Source organism: Bombina bombina, chromosome 2 (assembly GCF_027579735.1).
Source record: "Bombina bombina isolate aBomBom1 chromosome 2, aBomBom1.pri, whole genome shotgun sequence".
NCBI classification, from domain to species: Eukaryota; Metazoa; Chordata; class Amphibia; order Anura; family Bombinatoridae; genus Bombina; species Bombina bombina.
In genome coordinates, this window is record NC_069500.1 from 74,446,681 (window position 1) to 74,474,645 (window position 27,965).

The following is a 27,965-nucleotide window of genomic DNA, read 5'->3' on the forward strand; positions in this document are numbered from 1 at the left end:
CTTGCAGGTATAGCTGTACCGCACACTTTTGTGGCTGTAACACAACATAACTACCGCATCTTTGAAAAAGTCCTTTTTCAATGGGACTTCCATTGCGCCGGTATTACGAGTTTTGCCTGGGAGGCCAAAAAGTGAGCGGTACACCCTATACTGACAAGATTCGTACCGCCATCTAAAGTCAGTTGTTATGTTATGAGTTTTGCGCAACAAAGCTGTAGCATAAAACTCATAACTAAAGTGTTACAAAGTACACTAACACCCATTAACTACCTATTAACCCCTAAACCAAGGTCCTCCCGCATCACAAACACTAAAATAAAAATATTAACCCCTAATCTGCCCCTCAAGACATCGCTGCCACTATAATAAACATATTAACCCCTAAACCGCTGCACTCCCGCATCGTAAACACTAGTTAAATATTATTAACCCCTAATCTGCCGTCCCCAACGTCACCACCGCCACTATACTAAAGTTATTAATCCCTAAACCTAACCCTAACCCTACCACCCCCTAACTTTAATATAATTAAAATAAATCTAAATAAAAATTACTATCATTAACTAAATAATTCCTATTTAAAACTAAATAATTCATATTTAAAACTAAATACTTACCTGTAAAATAAACCCTAAGCTAGCTACAATATAACTAATAGTTACATTGTAGCTAGCTTAGGTTTTATTTTTATTTCACAGCTAAGTTTGTATTTATTTTAACTAGGTAGAATAGTTAGTAAATAGTTATTAACTATTTACTAACTACCTAGTTAAAATAAATACAAATATACCTGTAAAATAAAACCTAACCTGCCTCACACTAACACTTAACATTACACTAAAATTAACTAAATTACATTAATTAAATACAATTAACTAAATTACAAAAAATAAAAAAACAATAAATTTCACAAAATAAAAAAGAAATTATCAAATATTTAAACTAATTACACCTAATCTAATAGCCCTATCAAAATAAAAAAGCCCCTCCAAAATAAAAAAAAACCCTAGCCTAAACTAAACTGACAATAGCCCTTAAAAGGACCTTTTGCGGGGCATTGCCCCAAAGAAATCAACTCTTTTACCTGTAAAAAAATACAAACACCCCCCCAACACAGTAAACCCCACCACCCACAACCAAACCCCCCAAATAAAACCTAAGCTGTAAGTGGATCTTCGGGGGTTAGTGTTAGTTTTTTTTAAGGGTTTATTGGGTGGGTTTTATTTTTAGATTAGGGGTTTGGGCAAGGAAAAAGAGCTAAATGCCCTTTTAAGGGCAATGCCCATCCAAATGCCCTTTTCAGGGCAATGGGGAGCTTAGGTTTATTTAGATAGGGTTTTATTTGGGGGGTTTGGTTGTGTGGGTGGTGGGTTTTACTGTTGGGGGGGTTGTTTGTATTTTTTTTTTTACAGGCAATGCCCCACAAAAGGCCCTTTTAAGGGCTATTAGCAGTTTAGTTTAGGCTAGGGTTTTTTATTTGGGGGGGCTTTTTTATTTTGATAGGGCTATTAGATTAGGTGTAATTAGTTTAAATATTTGATCATTTCTTTTTTATTTTGTGTAATTTATTGTTTTTTATTTTTTGTAATTTAGTTAATTGTATTTAATAAATGTAATTTATTTAATTGTAGTGTAATGTTAGGTGTTAGTGTAAGACCGGTTAGGTTTTATTTTACAGGTAAATTTGTATTTATTTTAAATAGGTAGTTAGTAAATAGTTAATAACTATTTACTAACTATTCTACCTAGTTAAAATAAATACAAGCTTAGCTGTGAAATAAAAATAAAACCTAAGATAGCTACAATGTAACTATTAGTTATATTCGAGCAAGCTTAGGGTTTATTTTACAAGTAAGTATTTAGTTTTAAATATGTATTAGTTAGGTAATAATAGTATGTTTTATTTAGATTTATTTTAATTATATTAAGGATAGGGGTGTTAGGGTTAGGGTTAGACTTAGGGTTAGGTTTAGGGGTTAATATATTTATTTAGTGTTAGTGATGTGGGAGGCCAGAGGGGTTAATAACTTTAGTATAGTGGCGGCGGCGACGTTGGGGGCGGCAGATTAGGGGTTAATAAGTGAAGGTAGGTGGCAGCAACATTGGGGGTGGCAGATTAGGGGTTAATAAGTGTAGGTAGGTGGCGGCGACGTTGGGGGCGGCAGATTAGGGGTTAATAAGTGTATTGTAGGTGTCGGCGATGTCGGGGGCGACAGATTAGGGGTGTTTAGACTTGGGGTTTATGTTAGGGTGTAAGGTGTAAACATAAATTTTCTTTCCCCATAGGAATCAATGGGGCTGCATTATGGAGCTTTACGCTCCTTTATTGCAGGTGTTAGGCTTTTTTTTAGCCGGCTCTCCACATTGATGTCTATGGGGAAATTGTGCACGAGCACGTAAAACCAGCTCAAAGCAGCGCTGGTATTTGTGTGCGGTATGGAGCTCAACGCTGCCATATTGCCTGCTAATGCCGGGTTTTTGCAAACCTGTAATAGCAGCGTTATTAAAGGGCCATAATACCCAAATGTTTAAACACTTGAAAGTGATGCAGCATAGCTGTAAAAAGCTGACTAGAAAATATGACCTGAACATCTCTATGTAAAAAAGAAAGATATTTTACCTCAAAAGTTCCTCAGTAGCCACCTCCCATTGTAAAGGATTTCTAAGCAGCATATTAGTATGTCTGTCCCTGGACAGCTGAAAGGATGAGCCTCGTGCACTCTCATGTTATTTCCCTATTCAGTGTAACAATGAAATCTCATGAGAGTTAAGTGAAATCTCATGAGATCATAGTAAAAGAGTTCATGACCTCAGCACTGCTGATGCTGATTGGCTGCTTTTCATTTCTTCATTTTTTTATTTTTTTTCCTGCAGCTGGGAGCAGCTGAGTATAACTTTTTACACAGAACTTACTCTGGTGAGCTGAGGAAATTGTGATGTAAGATATCTTCCTTTTTTACATAGAGATGCTCAGGTGATATTTTCCTGTCAGCTTTTTACAGTTGCATCAGTTTCAAGTTTAGCATATGAGTATTATGTCCCTTTAAAGGTGAGCGGTGGAAATAACTTGCAAGTTAGTAGCGAGCCGCTCATAACACAAAACTCGTAATCTGGCATAATGTTTTTTATTAGATATAAAAGCAAATGTGAGTTTCTTATCCCTTTAAACAACTCTTGCATTTATTAAAAAAAGTGCTTTGTCCTATGATGCCACGAGAAGCCAGAAAGCAAAATCTGTAACTTTGGGGCCCGATCCGATAAAAATCGTCGCCAGCTTTTGCCAATTTTTGCGCTGGTTTGGTATCCTATATACGGCGTAACTTAGAAGTTACGCGCGTAGATTTCTGGCGTCGCCCGTAGTTTTTTGGGCCATAGACAGGTATACCAAACCAGCGCAGTTTGGTATCCAATATACAGCGTAAGGACTTACGTGGCAAAAATGGAGAAATCTTACTACATTTTCACCTCGCCACAAAAAGCAGCCGTAAGAAGCCTTACGCTGACTATTGGAGCCCCATAACTCTCTAAACTAGCTGCTAAATAAAACTTAACACCTAATGCATGCGCAATGTCTATCTACCTGTCAACCGCGTTCCCCAGCCGCAATCCCTAATAAAGTATTTAACCCCTAAACCGCCGCTCCCGGACCCCGCCGCCATCTACATAAACTAACCCCCTACTGTGAGCCCCTAAAACTGCCACCATCTAACTGATCAATCCCCTAATGTGAACCCCTAAAACCGCCGCCATCTACCTTATCTATCCCCTAATCTGACCCCTTACACCGCCGCCATCTACCTGATCTATCCCCTAATCTGACCCCTTACACTGCCGCCACCTATATAAAAATTATTAACCCCTAATCTAATCCCCCTATACCGCCGCCAGCTATATTAACCCCTTAATGACCACAGCACTTTTCCATTTTCTGTCCGTTTGGGACCAAGGCTATTTTTACATTTTTGCAGTGTTTGTGTTTAGCTGTAATTTTCTTCTTACTCATTTACTGTACCCACACATATTATATACCGTTTTTCTCGCCACTAAATGGACTTTCTAAAGATACCATTATTTTCATCATATCTTATAATTTACTATAAAAAAAAATATAAAATATGCTGAAAAATTGAGAAAAAACACACTTTTTCTAACTTTGACCCCCAAAATCTGTTACATATCTACAACCACCAAAAAACACCCATGCTAAATAGTTTCAAAATTTTGTCCTGAGTTTAGAAATACCCAATGTTTACATGTCCTTTGCTTTTTTTGCAAGTTATAGGGCCATAAATACAAGTAGCACTTTGCTATTTCCAAACCACTTTTTTCCAAAATTAGCGCTAGTTACATTAGAACACTAATATCTTTCAGGAATCCCTGAATATCCCTTGACATGTATATATTTTTTTTTAGTAGACATCCCAAAGTATTGATCTAGGACAATTTTGGTATATTTCATACCACCATTTCACCGCCAAATGCGATCAAATACAAAAAATCGTTCACTTTTTCACAATTTTTTTCACAAACTTTTGGTTTCTCACTGAAATTATTTACAAACAACTTGTGCAATTATGGCATAAATGGTTGTAAATTCTTCTCTGGGATCCCCTTTGTTCAGAAATAGCAGACATATATGGCTTTGGCGTTGCTTTTTGGTAATTAGAAGGCCGCTAAATGCCACTGCGCACCACAAGTGTATTATGCCCAGCAGTTAAGGGGTTAATTAGGGAGCTTTTAGGGAGCTTGTAGGGTTAATTTTAGCTTTAGTGTAGTATAGTAGACAACCCCAAGTATTGATCTAGGCACATTTTGGTATATTTCATGCCACCATTTCACCGCCAAATGCGATCAAATTGAAAAAAAAGTTAAATTTTTCACAATTTTAGGTTTCTCACTGAAATAATTTACAAACAGCTTGTGCAATTATGGCACAAATGGTTGTAAATACTTGTCTGGGATCCCCTTTGTTCAGAAATAGCAGACATATATGACTTTGGCGTTGCTTTCTGGTAATTAGAAGGCCGCTAAATCCTGCTGCGCCTCACACGTGTATTATGGCTAGCAGTGAAGGGGTTAATTAGGGAGTTTGTAGGGAGCTTGCAGGGTTAATTTTAGCTTTAGTGTAGAGATCAGCCTCCCACCTGACACATCCCACCCCCTGATCCCTCCCAAACAGCTCCCTTCCCTCCCCCACCCCACAATTGTCCCCGCCATCTTAAGTACTGGCAGAAAGTCTGCCAGTACTAAAATAAAAGGGTTTTTAAAAGGAGGATCCCCTCCTTAGCCCCCAACCTCCCTGATCCCCCCCAAATCCGATTGGCTGATTGGATCTTGGATGACGTCATTTAAAGGAACCGTCATTCGGCTAGTAGGCGTCGGGAGAAGAGAATGTTCTGCGTCGGATGGAAGATGATGGCTCCCGAAGAAAGAAGATTGAAGATGCCGTTGATAGAAGACTTCTTCCGGATCATGGACCTCTTCAGCTCCCGCTTGGATGAAGACTTCAGCCGGATCATGGACCTCTTCAGCTCCCGCTTGGATGATGACTTCAGCCGGATCATGGACCTCTTCAGCCCCCCGCTTGGGCTTGGATCAGGACATCAGAGGAGCTCTTCTGGATCGATCGGTGAACCTGGTATGGTGAAGATAAGGTAGGAAGATCTTCAGGGGCTTAGTGTTAGGTTTATTTAAGGGGGGTTTGGGTTAGATTAGGGGTATGTGGGTGGTGGGTTGTAATGTTGGGGGGGGTATTGTATGTTTTTTTTACAGGCAAAAGAGCTGAACTTCTTGGGGCATGCCCCGCAAAGGGCCCTGTTCAGGGCTGGTAAGGTAAAAGAGCTTTGAACTTTAGTAATTTAGAATAGGGTAGGGCATTTTTTTATTTTGGGGGGCTTTGTTATTTTATTAGGGGGCTTAGAGTAGGTGTAATTAGTTTAGAATTGTTGCAATATTTTTCTTATGTTTGTAAATATTTTTTTATTTTTTGTAACTTAGTTCTTTTTTATTTTTTGTACTTTAGATAGTTTATTTCATTGTAGTTATTTGTAGGTATTGTATTTAATTTATTTATTGATAGTGTAGTGTTAGGTTTAATTGTAACTTAGGTTAGGATTTATTTTACAGGTAATTTTGTAATTATTTTAACTATTTTAGCTATTAAATAGTTCTTAACTATTTAATAGCTATTGTACCTGGTTAAAATAAATACAGTTACCTGTAAAATAAATATTAATCCTAAAATAGCTGTAATATAATTATAATTTATATTGTAGCTATATTAGGATTTATTTTACAGGTAAGTATTTAGCTTTAAATAGGAATAATTTATTTAATAAGAGTTAATTAATTTCGTTAGATTAAAATAATATTTAATTTAGGGGGGTGTTAGTGTTAGGGTTAGACTTAGCTTTAGGGGTTAATACATTTATTAGAATAGCGGTGAGCTCCAGTCGGCAGATTAGGGGTTAATGTTTGAAGTTAGGTGTCGGCGATGTTAGGGAGGGCAGATTAGGGGTTAATACTATTTATTATAGGGTTAGTGAGGCGGATTAGGGGTTAATAACTTTATAATAATAGCGGTGCGGTCCGGTCGGCAGATTAGGGGTTAATAAGTGTAGGCAGGTGGAGGCGACATTGTGGGGGGCAGATTAGGGGTTAATAAATATAATATAGGGGTCGGCGATGTTAGGGCAGCAGATTAGGGGTACATAGGGATAATGTAAGTAGCGGCGGTTTACGGAGCGGCAGATTAGGGGTTAATAATAATATGTGTATGGAGTCCCTATGACCTCTAGGGAAAGAGGGGGGGAGGTTTTGGGGTTTTGTCCCGTGGAACCTATTGAAACAAAACCTGAGTGTTTACAGTAGGTAGTGCCTTATGCCAAATAATAAGAATTATTAACAAAAGAAGGACAGAGAAAGTGAAGCATATTGGGCACACTTATAAGGGTCAAAACCAATACTATATTGCAGTGTGGTGTGTCGTGAATTGATTAAAACTTAACTTTTATATTTTAATTTGAATAAAAAATTGTGGAGGTTCCCACCATTGAGTGTTTTTAAAATTCTATTAAAATTGTGTCCGAGTGATACTCGGTACGCAAAGGCTCCTCTCAGGTTTGATACAGTGATCAGTCTGTATCACACTGTCCTATTGGGTTAGTTCAACAGATTCAATGCTAATAACCTTAACTAAATACTATTCACACAGGATATTTAGTACCATATATTATTGGATGATAACAAGTGCTAATGGATCATTCAAATATTACTCCATTCCCATATGTAAGGAGTGTGATGACGGTGTCAGTTTATTCAACCACTACTTGGATATATATGGGAGTGTGTTATTACCACAGCATGATTCTTTATGTTTTTTATAAAAGGCGTTATTATTTCAGTACAATTTTATTGATCGGTATCTGTGACCTAGAAATTGTGACACAGTTCACTGATTTCTATTTGTATAGAGAACGACTCTTAAGGGATACGTGTGTATCAAATTTGCTTTCCCATAAAAAATTATTCAGAGAAAAAATATATATCGCTTGTGGAAGTGTGATTCCCCGTGTTTTTGTGACACTGTTAGCACTTCTATTTCTAATTAAGTTCAAATAGATGTTTGAACTGATATCATATGATTCTAAGGTTATACAGAGTCAGGTGGCACTATACAGGCTTGTAAATAGCGATAGCCTGAATTGAGTGCAATTGTATTATGAGGCTAAATAGCCAAACCATTTAAATTCAAGCTATAAATATCGCTCCGGTGAAAAAGCGCTGTAGTTATACTAGACCATGAAATATAACCCAGAATCAATTGGTACTAAGATTGTCTCCTAGCGATAGCCTAAAGTTTGAGCAATATGCTCCGATACCAGTAAGGCTAACTTGAACCTGAATCGTTATTATTTACAGGTTAGTACTCGCTATGGTAGATGACCAGTGATTTAAATTAAAGTTTTTTAAAAGTTAAAGCTAAGGTGCCTAAAAGAGGCCAACAATTAATACTAAAACCCAACGGACTGATTGAGAGGAGCAGTGCGAACGCCTGACGTGCGTTTCGCAACTGCTTTTTCAGAGGCGTCCGGCCCGACCGCCACACGCTACTTTTAAAGGATCATCAGCCAATCACATGGCCGATTACATTCCTGCCAATGAGTATCAACCTATCAGCTGCTCTCTAGCATCTTACAGTGTTACGATGACATAGTAGCGTCATCGTCAGCTGTGGCCTATAAGATGCGGGGGTGTGTCTGTTATTGTAATCCAATAGATTTCTTGTATTGTGTTTATGTTTTAATAACAGCTTATCTTGACGTGCATTTGGGCAATCAGCAGAAATTACAATTACTCCATATGTGTATTATTTAATACCGGGCAAGTATCAGCACATCTGTCCATAATGGTTGACAATATATGTTACTTAATGGCCAAAGCAGAGATCATGATGTTTTCACAATCCCATTTATATCGCGGCAATTGCCTTATCCTTTCTACTGGATCTTATGATGGGATGTTTTGTGTACTCGTGTCAGTGTTTTATTCATATATATTTATAAAGATCAACATTAATAACAGTTTTCTTATACATATGTGCAATTCTGATACGTGGTAGAGGGGCAATTCATCGCTATTGTGACATCACTATTATTTCCACAATGGTTATTATATAGTTGTTATTACGTTTCATTCTACATTAAAAAAAATTCCAATATGTTTCCACTGCAAGGTTTGTGTTAATATCCATAATGTTAGAAGGACATGAATTTGTAATTTCATTTAATGTTTGTATCTTTGTGTGTTCAAAGATATAGTACTAATATAACATAATTTCTATGCTAATGGAGTATGTTATATAGTTAGACATGAAATTCTCAAAATGTTTGGATATTCAATGTCTTATATAGTTCTAACTCACTATTAACAGTTTACATTTTTAGATTATATATGGTTACATATGATATCCTGATTTTTAAGTTAGGAGTTAGGTCAACCCCATTGGGATATTCCATTAGATGATTTGTATCATTCCATGTCAAGCTGGTTCTATAATTTCTGATCTTATTATTAGACTCCAATCAATATTATGTATATTATTTGAACTGGGGTCCCATAGATATATCAGTGTGGTTAGATTATTCAGTCTTTCATTTAAATCTTTATTTTTGGGTTAGGAAAATACCCTCTTAAGAGCGGAATCCAAGTGGATTTTATGGTTACAGAGCATGAAACCCAATGGTCTGAACGAAATGATACAATACAGTGCGTATCTACATTAATCCTTACAATCATACTCTTGTACCAAAAGGGGATTAAGCAAAAACAAGATCATCCTGTACCATATCCAATAAACATATGAAAAGAAAAATAAAGATTTAAATGAAAGACTGAATAATCTAACCACACTGATATATCTATGGGACCCCAGTTCAAATAATATACATAATATTGATTGGAGTCTAATAATAAGATCAGAAATTATAGAACCAGCTTGACATGGAATGATACAAATCATCTAATGGAATATCCCAATGGGGTTGACCTAACTCCTAACTTAAAAATCAGGATATCATATGTAACCATATATAATCTAAAAATGTAAACTGTTAATTGTGAGTTAGAACTACATAAGACATTGAATATCCAAACATTTTGAGAATTTCATGTCTAACTATATAACATACTCCATTAGCATAGAAATTATGTTATATTAGTACTATATCTTTGAACACACAAAGATACAAACATTAAATGAAATTACAAATTCATGTCCTTCTAACATTATGGATATTAACACAAACCTTGCAGTGGAAACATATTGGAAATTTTTTTAATGTAGAATGAAACGTAATAACAACTATATAATAACCATTGTGGAAATAATAGTGATGTCACAATAGCGATGAATTGCCCCTCTACCACGTATCAGAATTGCACATATGTATAAGAAAACTGTTATTAATGTTGATCTTTATAAATATATATGAATAAAACACTGACACGAGTACACAAAACATCCCATCATAAGATCCAGTAGAAAGGATAAGGCAATTGCCGCGATATAAATGGGATTGTGAAAACATCATGATCTCTGCTTTGGCCATTAAGTAACATATATTGTCAACCATTATGGACAGATGTGCTGATACTTGCCCGGTATTAAATAATACACATATGGAGTAATTGTAATTTCTGCTGATTGCCCAAATGCACGTCAAGATAAGCTGTTATTAAAACATAAACACAATACAAGAAATCTATTGGATTACGATAACAGACACACCCCCGCATCTTATAGGCCACAGCTGACTATGACGCTACTATGTCATCGTAACACTGTAAGATGCTAGAGAGCAGCTGATAGGTTGATACTCATTGGCAGGAATGTAATCGGCCATGTGATTGGCTGATGATCCTTTAAAAGTAGCGTGTGGCGGTCGGGCCGAACGCCTCTGAAAAAGCAGTTGCGAAACGCGCGTCAGGCGTTCGCACTGCTCCTCTCAATCAGTCCGTTGGGTTTTAGTATTAATTGTTGGCCTCTTTTAGGCACCTTAGCTTTAACTTTTAAAAAACTTTAATTTAAATCACTGGTCATCTACCATAGCGAGTACTAACCTGTAAATAATAACGATTCAGGTTCAAGTTAGCCTTACTGGTATCGGAGCATATTGCTCAAACTTTAGGCTATCGCTAGGAGACAATCTTAGTACCAATTGATTCTGGGTTATATTTCATGGTCTAGTATAACTACAGCGCTTTTTCACCGGAGCGATATTTATAGCTTGAATTTAAATGGTTTGGCTATTTAGCCTCATAATACAATTGCACTCAATTCAGGCTATCGCTATTTACAAGCCTGTATAGTGCCACCTGACTCTGTATAACCTTAGAATCATATGATATCAGTTCAAACATCTATTTGAACTTAATTAGAAATAGAAGTGCTAACAGTGTCACAAAAACACGGGGAATCACACTTCCACAAGCGATATATATTTTTTCTCTGAATAATTTTTTATGGGAAAGCAAATTTGATACACACGTATCCCTTAAGAGTCGTTCTCTATACAAATAGAAATCAGTGAACTGTGTCACAATTTCTAGGTCACAGATACCGATCAATAAAATTGTACTGAAATAATAACGCCTTTTATAAAAAACATAAAGAATCATGCTGTGGTAATAACACACTCCCATATATATCCAAGTAGTGGTTGAATAAACTGACACCGTCATCACACTCCTTACATATGGGAATGGAGTAATATTTGAATGATCCATTAGCACTTGTTATCATCCAATAATATATGGTACTAAATATCCTGTGTGAATAGTATTTAGTTAAGGTTATTAGCATTGAATCTGTTGAACTAACCCAATAGGACAGTGTGATACAGACTGATCACTGTATCAAACCTGAGAGGAGCCTTTGCGTACCGAGTATCACTCGGACACAATTTTAATAGAATTTTAAAAACACTCAATGGTGGGAACCTCCACAATTTTTTATTCAAATTAAAATATAAAAGTTAAGTTTTAATCAATTCACGACACACCACACTGCAATATAGTATTGGTTTTGACCCTTATAAGTGTGCCCAATATGCTTCACTTTCTCTGTCCTTCTTTTGTTAATAGTTAATAATAATATGCAGGGGTCAGCGATAGCGGGGGCGGCAGATTAGGGGTTAATAAGTGTAAGGTTAGGGGTGTTTAGACTCGGGGTACATGTTAGAGTGTTAGGTGCAGACTTAGGAAGTGTTTCCGCATAGCAAATAATGGGGCTGCGTTAGGAGCTGAACGCGGCTTTTTTGCAGGTGTTAGGTTTTTTTCAGCTCAAACAGCCCCATTGTTTTCTATGGGGGAATCGTGCACAAGCACGTTTTTGAGGCTGGCCGCGTCCGTAAGCAACTCTGGTATCGAGAGTTGAAGCTGTGTTAAATATGCTCTACGCTCCTTTTTTGGAGCCTAACGCAGCCTTTATGTGGACTCTCAATACCAGAGTTATTTTTATGGTGCGGCCAGAAAAAAGCCGGCGTTAGCTTTTCGGGTCGTTACCGACAAAACTCTAAATCTACCCGTAAGATAGCTACAATATAATTAATAATTACATTGTAGCTATGTTATGGTTTATATTTATTTTACAGGTAAATTGTTAATTATTTTAACTAGGTATAATAGCTATTAAATAGTTATTAACTATTTAATAGCTACCTAGTTAAAATAATTACTCAATTACCTGTAAAATAAATCCTAACCTAAGTTACAAATACACCTACACTATCAATAAATTAAAGGGACATGAAACCCAAAATTTTTCTTTCGCGATTTAAAAAGAGTATTTCATTTTAAACAACTTTCTAATTTACTTCTATTATCTAATTTGCTTCATTCTCTTGATATCACTTGCTGAAAAGCATATCTAGATATGCTCAGTAGCTGCTGATTGGTTGCTGCACATAGAGGCCTTGTGTGATTGGCTCACCCATGTGCATTGCTATTTCTTCAACAAAGGATATCTAAAGAATGAAGCATATTAGATAATAGAAGTAAATTGGAAAGTTGTTTAAAATTACATGCCCTATCTGAATCATGAAAGTTTAATTTTGACTAGATTGTCCCTTTAAATAAACTACAAATATCTATCTAAAAATACAATTAAATAATCAAAACTAAATTAAAAAAAAAAAAAACACTAAATTACAAAAAAAAAAAAGATTACAGCAATTTTAAGCTAATTACACCTATTCTAAGCACCCTAATAAAATAATAAAGCCCCCCAAAATAAAAAATTCCCTACCCTATTCTAAATTATAAAATACCCAGCTCTGTACCAGCCCTTAAAAGGGCTTTTTGCGGGGTATTTACCCCAAGTTAACAGCTCTTTTGCCTGTAAAAAAAAAGAACACAACACCCCCCAACATTACAACCCACCAACATACCCCTATTCTAAACTCACCCAAACCCACCTTAAAAAAACCTAACACTACCCCCCTGAAGATCTCCCTACCTTGTCTTCACCCAACCGGGCCGAACTCCTCATCCGATCCGGGCGATGTCTTTATCCAAGCGGCAAAGAAGAAGTCTTCATCCCGGCGATGTCTTTATCCAAGCTGCAGCAAAGTCTTCTTCCATCCGGCAGCATCTTCCATCAAGCGGCATCTTCAATCTTCTTTCTTCGCTACTCCGACGCGGAGCATCCATCCCGGCCGACGACTGAACGACGAATGAGGTACCTTTAAATGACGTCATCCAAGATGGCGTCCGTCGAATTCCGATTGGCTGATAGGATTCAGCCAATCGGATTGAACTTGAATCTGATTGGCTGATTCAATCAGCCAATCATATATTTCTACCTTAATTCCGATTGGCTGATAGAATCCTATCAGCCAATCGGAATTCGACGGACGCCATCTTGGATGACGTTATTTAAAGGTACCTCATTCGTCGTTCAGTCGTCGGCCGGGATGGATGCTCTGCGTCGGAGGAGCGAAGAAAGAAGATTGAAGATGCCGCTTGATGGAAGATGCTGCCGGATGGAAGAAGACTTTGCTGCCGCTTGGATAAAGACATAGCCGGGATAAGACTTCTTCTTTGCCGCTTGGATAAAGACATCGCCCGGATCGGATGAGGAGTTCGGCCCGGTTGGGTGAAGACAAGGTAGGGAGATCTTCAGGGGGGTAGTGTTAGGTCTTTTTAATGGGGGTTTGGGTGGGTTTAGAATAGGGGTATGTGGGTGGTGGGTTGTAATGTTAGGGGGGGTGTTGTATTCTTTTTTTTTACAGGCAAAAGAGCTGTTAACTTGGGGTAAATACCCCGCAAAAAGCCCTTTTAAGGGCTGGTACAGAGCTGGGTATTTTATAATGTAGAATAGGGTAGGGATTTTTTTAGGGCTTTATTATTTTATTAGGGGGCTTAGAATAGGTGTAATTAGCTTAAAATTGCTGTAATCTTTTTTTTTTTTTGTAATTTAGTGTTTTGTTTTTTTTTGTAATTTAGTTTAGTTTATTCAGGGCTATTTGTAGGGTTAGACTTAGGTTTAGTGGTAGGGATAGTTTAGTATTTTAGGGGTTAAATAATTTAATATAGATGGTGGCGGGGTAGGGGGATTAAATTAGGGATTAATAATTTTAAAATAGATGGCGGTGGGGTAGGGGCTCACTTTAGGGGATAGGTAAGGTAGATGGGGGCAGTGTAAGGGGCTCACATTAGGGGGTAGGTAAGGTAGATGGCGGCGGGGTAGGGGCTCACTTTAGGGGGTAGGTAAGGTAGATGGCGGCTGTGTTAGGGGCTCACTTTAGGGGGTTATAGATTTAATATAGCTGGCGGCAGGGTCCGGGTGCGGCTGTTTAGGGGTTAATAACTTTATTAGGTGGCGGCGGGGTCCAGGAGCGGCGGTTTAGGGGTTAATACATATTTTATTGTTAGGATAGTGAGGGGGATAGCGTGTCGGGCTTACTTGGGGGAGGCGTGTTAGACAGTACGGGAGATTTAGACTTTAGTCAGGTTTTGTAGGCGCCGGCAGTTTCTAACGTGCCGTAAGTCACTGGCGACTCCAGAAATTTGTACTTACGCAGATTTCTGGACATCGCTGGTTTATCCGACTTACGCCAGTTTAGCATCTGACGGCGCTGTATATTGGATAGCTCGAGTTGCGAGCTGAAACTGCGGGCGACGTGGCTTCCCTCGCTTGCGCCAAAAACTATGCCGTATATCGGATCGCGCCCCCTGTTTTTAAAATGATGCAAATTGCTTAAATCAGCTTAAACCAGTTAATTGATTTGCAGCATTAGCACATCATTTGCTTTTTGGCCTCTCTATGGACCCTGGGACAAAGCACTATATCATTAAACAAAGCAAGAGGTGTTTAATGTTGTTTTAAATATTGCCTTGAATATGTATGCACATATCTTAAAGGGACATTAAACCCAAAGTTTTTCTTTCATGATTTAGAAAGAGTATGAAATTGTAAACAACTCTCCAATTTACTTCAATTATCGAATTTGCTTCATTCTCTTGATATCTTTTGTTGAAAAGCCTATCTAAATAGGCTCAGTAGCTGCTGATTGGTGGCAGCACATAGCTGCCTCGTGTGATTGGCCTACCCATGTGCATTTATGTTTCTTCAACAAAGGATATCTAGAGAATGAAGCAAATAAGATAATGGAAGTAAATTGGAATATTGTTTAAAGGGCCACTAAACCCAAAATCTTTCTTTCATGATTAGATAGAGAATAGAAATTTAAACAACATTACAATTTACTTCCATTATTTATTTTGCTTCATTTTTTAAATATCCTTAGATGAAGAAAAAGCAATGCACATGGTGAGCCAATCACACGAGGCTTCTATGTGCAGCAACCAATCAGCAGCTAGTGAGCATATCTAGATATGCTTTTCATCAAAGAATATCAAGAGAATAAAACAAACTAGATAATATAAGTAAATTAGAAAGATGTTTAAAATTGCATTCTCTTTCTAAATCATAAAAGAAAAAATGTGGGTGGCATGTCCCTTTAATATTGTATTCTCTATTTGAATCATGAAAGAAAAATGTTGGGTTTCATGTCCCTTTAAAGGTAGTTTCTGTTCAAAATTAAAATGCACATAGATGAATAGAATAGAAACATATTGATATTGTACATATATTGGCAAAAATGCTTCTAGTAAAAGTTTTTTTTTAACTTTTCTTGTTTTAGTGTTTGCATTTTTTTTTCTGCATTTGCATGTGAAGTGTATCTAGATATTCTCAGCAGGTGGGGCTTGTATCATGTCAGCAATTATGCAAACTGAGTAATTACCAGATGTTACACGTGCCTTAGGCTAGTTGAGCAGTACAGAGGCGTAACTAGAAACCACAGGGCCCAGGTGCAAGAATCTAAGAAGGGGCCCCCCCCACCACCCCTCCCCCCTCCAAAAAAGGTGAATTTAATACATATCATTTTTTTATTTTGTTTTTACATTTAACACAGAAAAAAATGTAAATCAGATTACGTCTGCAAAAGGAGGTACCCTGTGCCCACAGTCTGTGAGATGGTCTGACCCCCTATTACTGTATATATATAGTGACACTATTTAACCCCCCAGTACTGTATATAGTAAGTTAGTGACACAGTCTGTAATCTGCCGGTGAGATGACTGGCCTGACCCTACCCGCCCAGTACTTTATAAAGTGACCACAGTAGTCAGTGACATGGTCCACCCCCCATACTTTATATAGTGGTACTGTATAGTGACACTGTTTACCCCCTGCCCCCCCATGCTGTAGTAACACGGTCTGTAATTTGCTGGTTCCACAAACATACACAAACACACATACATGCATAAATACACATACAGTCACATATATACACACACACTCACACATAAACACCAATGGGTAAAACAGAAACACTAACCCCTGTAGTCATGTCACACTCCCATGATATCAGTGCAGGCAGTGGTAGGTTAACGTTATTTATAAAAAAAAAGTATAATTTTTTTTTTTTTTTAAGCTGGGCCCCCACCCTCAGGGGCCCAGTCGCACCTGCGACCTCTGCACCCCCTGTAGTTTCGCCTCTGTATATATATATATATATATATATATATATATATATACTGTATATACAGTATATTGCAAAAATGCTTCCAGTCAAAACTGAAACGCCCCTTTTAGAAAGTATTATGGATGCTATAGACTGACTCACCAATGTTATCTGCTGTAACTCTGTGATTAAAGGAACATGAAACCGAACATTTTTATTTCCTTATTCAGTCACAACATACAATTTAAAACAACTTTCCAATTTCCATATATTATCAATTGTGTTTCATTCGCTTGGTATCTTTTATTAAAGGAGATACAATTTACTATTGGGAGCAATAAACCAATAATAAGAGGTATATCTGTGCAGCCACCAATCAGCAGCTAGGTCCCAGCCCCTGAGCCTACCTAGATATGCTTTTCAACAACAGATAGCAAAAGAACAATGCAAAGTAGATAATAGAAGTAAATTGGAAAGTTGTTTAAAATTGTATTCTCTATCTAAATCATGAAAGAACATTTTTGGGTTTCATATCCCTTTAACCTCTGCTTCACTCTTAATTTCAAAACATTTCAATTTAATCTATGTATCTTGCTGGGGTTTTGACAAATACCTTCATTATATTGGAACACCATTGGTACCTGTGATATGGAAACCATTATTGATAAATAGCAGTGGATTCTAAATGCATTAAAGTTATTATATTTGAGTGTTAGAGATAAAACGTTACTATAAAGTCAAATAGTAATATTAGTTATGACAATTTCGATTACACTCTCTAACCACAGAGGAATGACAGTTATTGTGGAGGAGGCTTCAAATCTGATGTTTGACAGTTTTATTTTCTTCCATTTTTAAAACTTAAAATATCTAAGATAGCATTTAGTATAAAACTTTTTTTTTTACACTGTAAAATTAAAAAAAAAGAAAAAAAGTGAATATAATATGTATGAATTATTTCAGTATATTCAAGGCTAAAAAATGAACACTAGAATTATTTAAAGGGTCATTTTATCTTATTTGTTAGACCCTGCAAATCTATGTGTCGCACAGGGGTTAAAAACATAAGTAAAGTACCACTCTGCAGCCAGAGAGAACTGCTGGTTGCTACTGCTGCTGAGTCTGACCCAAGCAGCAGAACTAGTCACACGACCCAGCTGCACAACAATACTGCTGATTAGCTCAGCAGCAGTTTGTGCTCAGTACCAGCAGGTCTCTGCAGATTCCAAGCGGTATTTATCTAAGTGTTTAACCTCTTTGCAGATATTAAAGGGGCATGAGGCAATTTTTTTTCTTTCATGATTAAGATTTGCAATTTTAAAAACAAATTTCCAATTTAATTCTATCAAATTTGCTTCATTCACTTGGTATCCTTTGTTGAAGGAGCATCAATGCACTACTAGCTGGGCAGATTGGGTGAGCCAATAACAAGAGGCATATATATGTATCCACCAATCAGCAACTAGCTGCCAGTAGTGTGTTGCTGCTCCTGCGCCTACCTAGGCATGCTTTTTAATAAAGGTTACCAAGAAAACAAAACAAATTAGACAACAGAAGTAAATAGGAAAGTTATAAAATTGCATGCTCTATCTAAATCATGGACATTTAAAGGGATAGTAAGTCCAAATTAAACTTTCATGATTCAGATAGGGCATGTCATTTTAAACAACTTTCTAGTGTACTTTTATCATCAAATTTGCTTTGTTCTTTAGTATCCTTAGTTTAAAGCTAAACCTAGGTAGGCTCATATGCTAATGTCTAAGCCCTTGAAGACTGCCTCTTATCTGAATGCATTTAACAGTTGTTTACATCTAGAGGGTGTTAGTTTATGTGCTTCATATAATTGTGCTCATGCACGTGGAGTTATTTAAGAGTCAGCACTAATTGCTTGAAATGCAAGTCTGTCAAAAGATCTATGATAAGAGGGCAGTCTACATATGCTTATATACAAGATAATTACAGAAGTAAAAAGTATATTTCTATAACAGTGCTAGGTATGCAAAACTGGGGAATGGTAAATAAAGGTATTATCTATCTTTTTAAACAATAACATTTTTGGTATTTACTATCCCTTTAATTTCAACTATCATGTCCCTTTAAACACATAAATTTGTGTTGATATGAGTGCATATCATTTTTTTTCTCTAGAACGGCCCTTTAATTACTAAATTATTTTTTCTTCTATATGTGATGCACAAATGAAGTATCCTGAATTCTTTAATAGAAAATGTTAAATAATCTTATGCAAATTGCTCTACTGCTTTCCAGCTTGACCCTTCTGTTGAATTACACTAAAGGCACTTCACATCAAGGGAGATATATACAATATTACCATAATTATCAACCTTATAGCTACCACCTGGTTTGGATCTAAGACTTGAATTCATGCAAGTAGCTCATTAACGGCATTGACCTAATTGTGTGTTGTGAAATCTAAAAAACAAACAAGTATAATTGCTTGCTCTGATTTATACAATAAAGAATGAGCTTCATTATTTCATTTTTTATGTAGATTCAATGTTAATAGTTTATTTGGCTGCTTTCTCAAATTTGCATAATTTCCCAATAAGCATATTGATTATTATGCGTGCATTGTACTGTGTGTATATCTGATGTGCAGTGATCAGATAGCTTTGTAGTGATTCATTTAGCTGTTCAATACAACAGTAAAGCTCAAATAGAACATCTGTTCTTATGTACACTATATGGCCTTAAGTATGTGGACACCCTACTAATTACTGAGTTCAGGTGTTTCAGCCACACCCATTGCTAACAAGTGCATAAGATCCCGCACATAGCCATGAAAGCTCCGTAGACAAAAATTATTAGTACAATGAGCTGTACTGAAGAGCTCAATGACTTTAAACGTGGCACTGTCATGGGATGCCACCTTTGCCACAAGTCAGTTTGTGAAATTTCTGGCCTGTGATGGTCAGGTGTCCACATACTTTTGACCATATAGTGTATATGAGCATATTCATGGAGATTCATATTCATCCGTATAGCAATGGTAAGCATGTAGTTGCCAGGGGGCTATATGAACTGTACATTGGCTTCCAACTATGCTAAAAAACAGAAAAATATTAAATTTTAATGTCCAGAAAACAAATATTTTTCTGCTACCCTACAAAACATCAGTATTCTTTCTCTTCTTTAACTCTTTTGCTGCTAAGCTTTTTCTCACCCCAGCATTGAGCCAATTTTTAGCTTTTTTGGCTACCTACATTTAGACCCTATTGTAAGTCAGATTACCCATCAGATTCACAATATAGTATTATTATATTTATAATTCATGGCATGCAAGATAGCTGTGGAAAAACCTATAAAAAGTATAATTTTTTAATAATAGATTTTAGAAAATAATAGTGAAAATGGCCCAGTGACTACTACTGTCAACGTACTAAATTGTCATCAGGGGTAGCCACATGGAAAATGGAGGCCCATGCAGGCTTCTGGGGGTTATAATATAGATTAGAGAGGCCCCATTGTGCAGTGCAGAAATAAAAGTTACCACAGTGATCACCTGACTATACAGACAAAAATTGTGCAATTTTTAAGAGAGGGACTTGTCTGCTATACAATAAATTTTATTAGGCGGTCTCTAGACATACCGTATTTTTTTTTTATTGTGCACATAATTTAACACCCCCTTCAAAAATCCCCATGTGTTTTTTTAGATCTGCTTGATATTACTTTTCCAAGACCAGGGGCGAGATTACAAATGGGACGTCGCCCGCAAAAGTCGGCGACGCCAGTTTTTAGTCTGGTATTGCTATCACATATACGGCACCGCATATAATTGCGGCACGTATATTTCAGCCGTCGCCCGCTAATTTTACTCCCAAAAACTAACATAGAACCGTGTCACAAGTCGGTATCATATATTTAACACGGCAAAAATGGAGAAATTTTATTCTATTTTCACCTCGCCACACAATGGCAGAAGCAGCAAGCCTTGCACTGAATATATAAGTACCGTAACTCCCTGGAAGTTCTAATTAACACCTAAAGCATGTGCAATAGCTACCTGTCAACCGTCATCCCCCCAACGCAATAACTAAATAAAATCTATTAACCCCTAATCTGCCAACCCCCACATCGCAAAAAATATCTAATCAACCTATTAACCCCTAAACCGCCAACCCCCAACAACGCAATATACCTAATAAACACCTAGATTACAAGTTTTGCGTTCCAGTTTTAACGTTAAAAAATGCCCATTTCAGCGTAAAAAAACGGAACGCAGCCATTACTAGTCTTGTTGGTAACTGTACCAAAAGCATTTTAGCCTGTAACGTATCATCAGTCCCGCACTAAAAAAAATGATGTTTTTGCCTCGGAATTCTATAGCGCTGCGATTACAAGTTGAGCGATGAGGCTAAAATGCTTGTGTTCCAGCCTATACCGATACGATCCGTTCCGCTATCTGAGAGCAGTAGTTATGAGTTTTTCGCAACAAAACTGTTACACAAAACTCATAACTAAACTGTTACAAAGTACACTAAACACCCATAAACTACCGATTAACCCCTAAACCGAGGCCATCCCGCATCACAAATACTATATTAAACTTATTAACCCCTAAACTGCCGCTCCCGACATCGCCGCCACTAATAACATTTATTATCCCCTATTCCGCCGCTCCGTCGACATCGTTGCCACTATAATAAAGTTATTTACCCCTATTCCCCCGCACCCCAACATCTCCACACTATAATAAAGATATTAACCCCTATTCCGCCGCCACTTAAGAAAATTATTAACCCCTAAACCTCTGGCCTCCCACATCACCGCCACTAAATAAACCTATTAACCCCTAAACCGCCAGCCCCCACATCGCAAAAAAACTAAATTAAACTTATTAACCCCTAAACCTAACAACCCCCTAACTTTAAATTAAAATTACAATATCCTTATCTTAAAATAAATAAAAACTTACCTGTGAAATTAAAAATACCTAAGTTTAAACTATGGGGCCTATCTATCAAGCTCCGAATGGTGCTTGATGGCCCATGTTTCTGGCGAGTCTTCAGACTCGCCAGAAACAGCAGTTATGAAGTAGCGGTCATAAAGACCGCTGCTCCATAACCCTGTCCGCCTGCTCTGAGCAGGCGGACAGGAATCGCCACAATTCAACCCGATAGAGTACGATCGGGTTGATTGACAGCTCCCTGCTGCCAGCCAATTGGCCGTGAGTCTACAATGCTGAATACGGAGAGCATATTGCTCTTCGCATTCAGCGAGGTCTTGCGGACCTGATCCGCACTGCTGGATCAGGTCCGCGAGACCTTTCATAAATAGAGGTCTATATATTAAACTAACATTACTATTATACTAAAATTAAAATAACTACAAATTAAATAAACTAAATTACACATTAAAAAACCTAACACTAATAAAAATCTACAATTATAAAAACAAAAAATACTAAATTACAAAAAATAAAAAACACAAAATTACAAAAAAATAACAAACACTAAATTACGAAAAATAACAAATGAAATTAAAAAAACTAACAATTACACCTAATCTAATAGCCCTATGAAAATAAAAAAGCCCCCCAAAATAAAAAAAAATCTCTAGCCTACAATAAACTACCAATAGCCCTTAAAAGACCCTTTTGTAGGGCATTGCCCTAAAGAAATCAGCTCTTTTACCTGTAAAAAAATACAAGTAAAACCCACCACCCAACCAACCCCTCAAAATAAAAAACCTAAATCTAACAAAAACCTAAGCTACCCATTGTCCTGAAAATTGCATTTGTATGGGCATTGCCCTTAAAAGGGCATTCAGCTCTTTTACATTGCCCTTAAAAGGGCATTCAGCTCTTTTAAGATAGCTCAAACCCTAATCTAAAAAAAAATCCACCCAAAAAAAGTTTAAAAAACCTAACACTAACCTCCGAAGATTCACTTACTTTTTCTGAAGTCCAGAAATCCAGGCGGTGAGAAGTCTTCATCCAGGCGGCGAGGTCTTCATCCATCCAGGGGGTGTCTTCTATCTTCATCCAGACGGCATCTTCTATCTTCATCCCAGCAACGTCTTCTATCTTCATCCCGGCGGCGCGGAGCAAATCCATCCTTGAAGACATCCGGCGTGGAGCGTCCTCTTCATATGGTCACTGCTGTACACTGAATCTTCAATGCAAGGGAGCCTTTTCAAAATGGCGTCCTTTGCATTCCTATTGGCTGATTTGATTTTTGAAATTCAAATCAGCCAATAGGATGAGAGCTATTTAAATCGTATTGGCTGTTCAAATCAGCCAATAGGACGAGAGCTACTGAAATTCTATTTGGCTGATTTGAATAGGCAATATAATTTCAGTAGCTCTCATCCTACTGGCTGATTTGAACAGCCAATAGGATTTTAAATGAATTTTAAATGAATTTGTCGACCCCTGTCATACTGGAAGCTGCCATCTTGGAGCTCATATTTTCTTGCACAGAGGAGCTGCACTATCACAGATTAGTGATGTTGTCGGCTTTTTGTCAGATGAGCTGGAGCTTTACATTTTTTGCAGTGGCTGCATAATTCTATATTATTTATGAGGCCTTTTTATGTTATATAACTTTTAAACTGTCTATAAAAACTGTAAAAAACAAAATTTATGCTTACCTGATAAATTTCTGTCTTTCCAGACATGGAGAGTCCACGACGTCATTCCAATTACTAGTGGGATATTCAACTCTTGGCCAGAAGGAGGAGGCAAAGACCACCCCAGCAAAGCTGTTAAGTGTAACTTCCCAAACCCATAATCCCCAGTTGTTTAATCCATTTACAAGTCTATGATGTGTAATTGATATGCAATTCTTTATATATTTTTTTAGTTTGTTTATTGACATGGTTTTGGTTTAGAAACAAGACTAACAATTGGTGGGTTGCTGAGTGGGCAGAGACCAGCGGTACTCTGCCCTGGTGCCAGCGCTACCACGGAAGTAGCCTGGTTGGAGCCTGGTTGTGGGAGGGGGAGACTAACTGTCTCCCCTTTAGATACACAGCTCTGTTGCTGGAGGGGAAGACCGACTGTCTCCCCTTTGGCTAAACAGCCCTGTTGCTGGGGGACAGGACTGACCGTCCCTACCCCCTCTGCTGTAAGTGTAGAGACCACGGTCCCATCTGCATGGTTGTGGGGCTTACTTTCTCCCCTGGGTATGTCAAGCTGCCGCTGGGGAGAGGGGGTAACAAGCTCCTCTCCCATACATACTTCCAGCCGCGGGGGAGGGAGACCGACTGTCTCCGCTCCCAATACAGAGTCCTGCTGCTGGGGAAAGGAGACTAGACTCTCTATTCCCTGTAACACACACTGCTGTTGGGGAGCACGACTGACCGTCTCTGCCCCCAGTAGCTCAGTCTGCTGCTGGGGAATGGAGACTGGGCTCCCAATTCCCTGCATATCACTCTGCTGCTGGGGGACAGGACCAACTGTCTATGCCCCCTGTAACTCAGCCTGCCGCTGGGGAATGGAGACTGGGCTCCCAATTCCCTGCAATTAACTCTGCTGCTGGGTGACAAGACCAACTGTCTCTGCCCCCTGTAACTCAGCCTACCACTGGGGAATGGAGACTGTGCTCCCAATTCCCTGCAATTCACTCTGCTGCTGGGGGAGAGGACCAACTGTCTCTGCCACCTGTAACTCAGCCTGCCACTGGGGAATGGAGACTGGGCTCCCAATTCCCTGAAGGACCAGTGGAGAGACCTCAGTCCCATCTCCACCGGCCACCTGGGGTCCTTCCCAGTAAATCTCCACAATATCTTCCCAGCTGAATGGGTCTGGACCTGGGTCTGTCACCTTGCTGTCCTGCTGAGCCTTCCCAATGGAGTGGAAGAGATCTCGGTAGTCCTGCTCCAGTTCCCACTCCAGGGTTGCTAGGTGAGCCAGGTCTTGCTCTACCTCACGGGGGTCATCCCAGTCATACCTAGCCCCCCTCTCGTAGAAAATGTCCTGAAGTCTGGTCTGCGCAGGGCTCCCGAAGTCAGGCTCTGCAAAGGATTCCCATAACAAGCCAGGACCATCAAACTCCTCTCCCTCTAGCTTGTCATGTTCGGCTGTCCAGGGTATATGCTGTGCCATATACCACCAGAGCGCCTGGTAGGCATCCTCCAGCCATAGCTCCTGCCATACCCGGTGCTCTAGTTCCTTCACCCATTCCTCCAGGGACTGCTCTCCCAGGAAGGGCATCCGCAGGGCCACTTGCTTCTGCAACCGCTGCTCTTCACTGGGGAGACTCTCACCCCGCTGGTATTGTACATTATCCAGGGCCTGGTACCAGATGCCTTTCCTTAATGCATCCCGGCCATCCAGGTCCTCCTCTTCGTATAACACTTCTGGTTCCATTCTGTTGCTTTTAGGGTCGCTGTACTGGGACATGCGTTGCCCCAACTTCTAAATCCCAGGAATGGTGTCTCTTGTAGCTGTCCTTGTGGCTGTGGGAATGATCCCGCTGCTGCCACCACTTGTAACGAACCGCTTGCACACAAGGGGTTAAACCGCCGTTTAGTAGATCTCCCCTTCCAGAGACACAGGCACAGCTACTGCAGAACACCAAACTCCCAAACTGGAACCTCATGGGTAGCTGCTAGCAGACGAACAGGACAAGCACCCAAGCGGCTTATACTTCTGGCAATCAGTCTCTAACAGCATACAGTAAATCCCCCCAAACACAAGACCAAGCTCCGTCTTGAGGGTAAAAAGGAATCTCATTTATTGAGGGCTACATGCCCGGTATTTAAGCAGGTCTCCCACCTGGTGGACACTCCCCTAGGGGACCAGATGGGAGGCTGGGACAAGTATAGTACATTAGCCATACCCCTCCTCTCTATCCTGGAGACAATTGGGAAGAAATCCAATTATCTCCATGGATAGAGGACAAACGCCATTTTACAGGATACAATAAAAATACATTACATAAACAAATAAACAATCAAACACAAGAAAACAATGGATTCCTTCCTGGCACCTAGCAGTCTGGACTCTGGAGGTGATTAAACAAGGTGAAAGTGTATCACCTAAACCTAATTACAGTAAACAATAGCTGATGCCAGGAAACCTGTATCAGAAAATACAGTTTCTCAAAACTGAACAAGGAGAGAGTTAACCCCTTTAGTACTGTTGGATCCTCACCCTGTACCTATAATGGGCACAGGGTGACTTAAACATATTGCCAGAATCCATAATCCGTAGGGAGGTTGGGAGCCACATAATTCCAGGACAGAGGGGTCTGTCACACGGCTCCCTCCTTGTGGACACTCAGGCAGACACGGCTTTCGTTTCCCTGCAGGGGAAAATCAAGCGTTTCAACATGGGGCCATAGTCTAAAGGCAGCAGGCGGGCAACCAGGCTCCTCCAATGCACAGTGGTGAGATTGGTCTCGTCACAGCGGGGCATTGCCCCAAAGTAATCAGCTCTTTTACCTGTAAAAAAAAAAGACAATACCCCCCCAACATTACAACCCACCACCCACACACCCAACCCTACTCTAAAACCCACCTAATCCCCCCTTAATAAAACCTAACACTAACCCCTTGAAGATCACCCTACCTTGAGATATCTTCACCCAACCGGGCAGAAGTAGTCCTCCAGACAGTCTGAAGTGTTCATCCTATCCGGGCAGAAGAGGTCCTCCAGACGGGCAGAAGTCTTCATCCAGGTGGCATCTTCTATCTTCATCCATCCGGAGTGGAGCGGGTCCATCTTCAAGATATCTGACGCGGAGCATCCTCTTCATTCGACAGGTGGTGTCCCTTCAATTCCGATTGGCTGATAGAATTCTATCAGCCAATCGGAAATATGGTAGAAAAAATCCTATTGGCTGATCCAATCAGCCAATAGGATGGAGCTTGCATTCTATTGGCTGTTCCAATCAGCCAATAGTATGCAAGCTCAATCCTATTGGCTGTTCTAATCAGCCAATAGGATTGAACTTCAATCCTATTGGCTGATTGGGTGAGCCAATAGGATTTTTCTACCATAATTCCGATTGGCTGATAGAATTCTATCAGCAAATCGGAATTGAAGGGATGCCATCTTGGATGACATCATTTCAAGGAACCGTCATTGTTGCGTTGAACGAAGAGGATGCTCCGCGTCGGATGTCTTGAAGATGGACCCGCTCCGCTCCGGATGGATGAAGATAGAAGATGTCGTCTGGATGAAGACTTCTGGCCGTCTGGAGGACCTCTTCTGCCCGGATAGGATGAAGACTTCGGACCGTCTGGAGGACCACTTCTACCCGGTTGGGTGAAGACATCTCAAGGTAGGGTGATCTTCAAGGGGGTTGTGTTAGGTTTTTTAAGGGGGGATTGGTGGGTTTTAGAGTAGGGTTGAGTGTTCGTTTGTAATGTTGGGGGGGTATTTGTCTTTTTTTTACAGGTAAAAGAGCTGATTACTTTGGGGCAATGCCCCGCAAAAAGCCCTTTTAAGGGCTATATGTAATTTAGTATAGGGTAGGGCTTTTTATTATTTTGGGGGGCTATTTTACTTTATTAGGGGGATTAGATTAGGTGTAATTAGTTTAAAAAACTTGTAATTATTTTATTATTTTCTGTAATTTAGTGGGGGGTTTTCCCGTAATTTAGTTTATTTAATTTAATTGTAATTAATTGTAGTTAATTTAGGTAATTTATTTAATTATAGTGTAGTGTTAGATGTATTTGTAACTTAGGTTAGGATTTATTTTACAGGTATATTTGTATTTATTTTAACTAGGAAGATAAAATAGTTAATAACTATTTAATAACTATTGTACCTAGTTAAAATAAATACAAAGCCTATAAAATAAAAATAAACCCTAAGATAGCTACAATGTAACTATTAGTTTATTTTATAGGTAAGTATTTAGTTTTAAATAGGAATAATTTATTTAATAATAGTAATTTTATTTAGATTTATTTAAATAATACTTAAGTTAGGGGTGTGTTAGGGTTAGGGTTAGACTTAGATTTTGGGGTTAATAAATTTAATATAGTGGCGGCGACGTTGGGGCCGGCAGATTAGGGGTTAATAAATGTAGGTAGGTGTCGGCGATGTTATCGACCGCAGATTAGGGGTTAATAATATTTAACTAGTGTTTGCGAGGCAGAAGTCCAGCGGTTTAGGGGTTAATACATTTATTGAAGTGGCGGCGATGTCCGGTTATGCAGATTAGGGGTTAAAATTTTTAATATAGTGTTTGTGATGTGGGGGGGGGGCTCGGTTTAGGGGTTAATAGGTAGTTTATGGGTGTTAGTGTACTTTTTAGCACTTTAGTTAAGAGTTTTATGTTACGACTTTTAAATGCGGTATCAGTCTTGACAGGAGAGCCTGTACAGCTCACTTTTTCCAAGACTTGTAATACCGGCGTTATGCAAGTCACATTGAAAAGATAGGATACGCCATTTACGTAAGTGGATTTGCGGTATGCTTGAGTTGCGGAAAAAAAGTGAGCGGTACACCTGTAC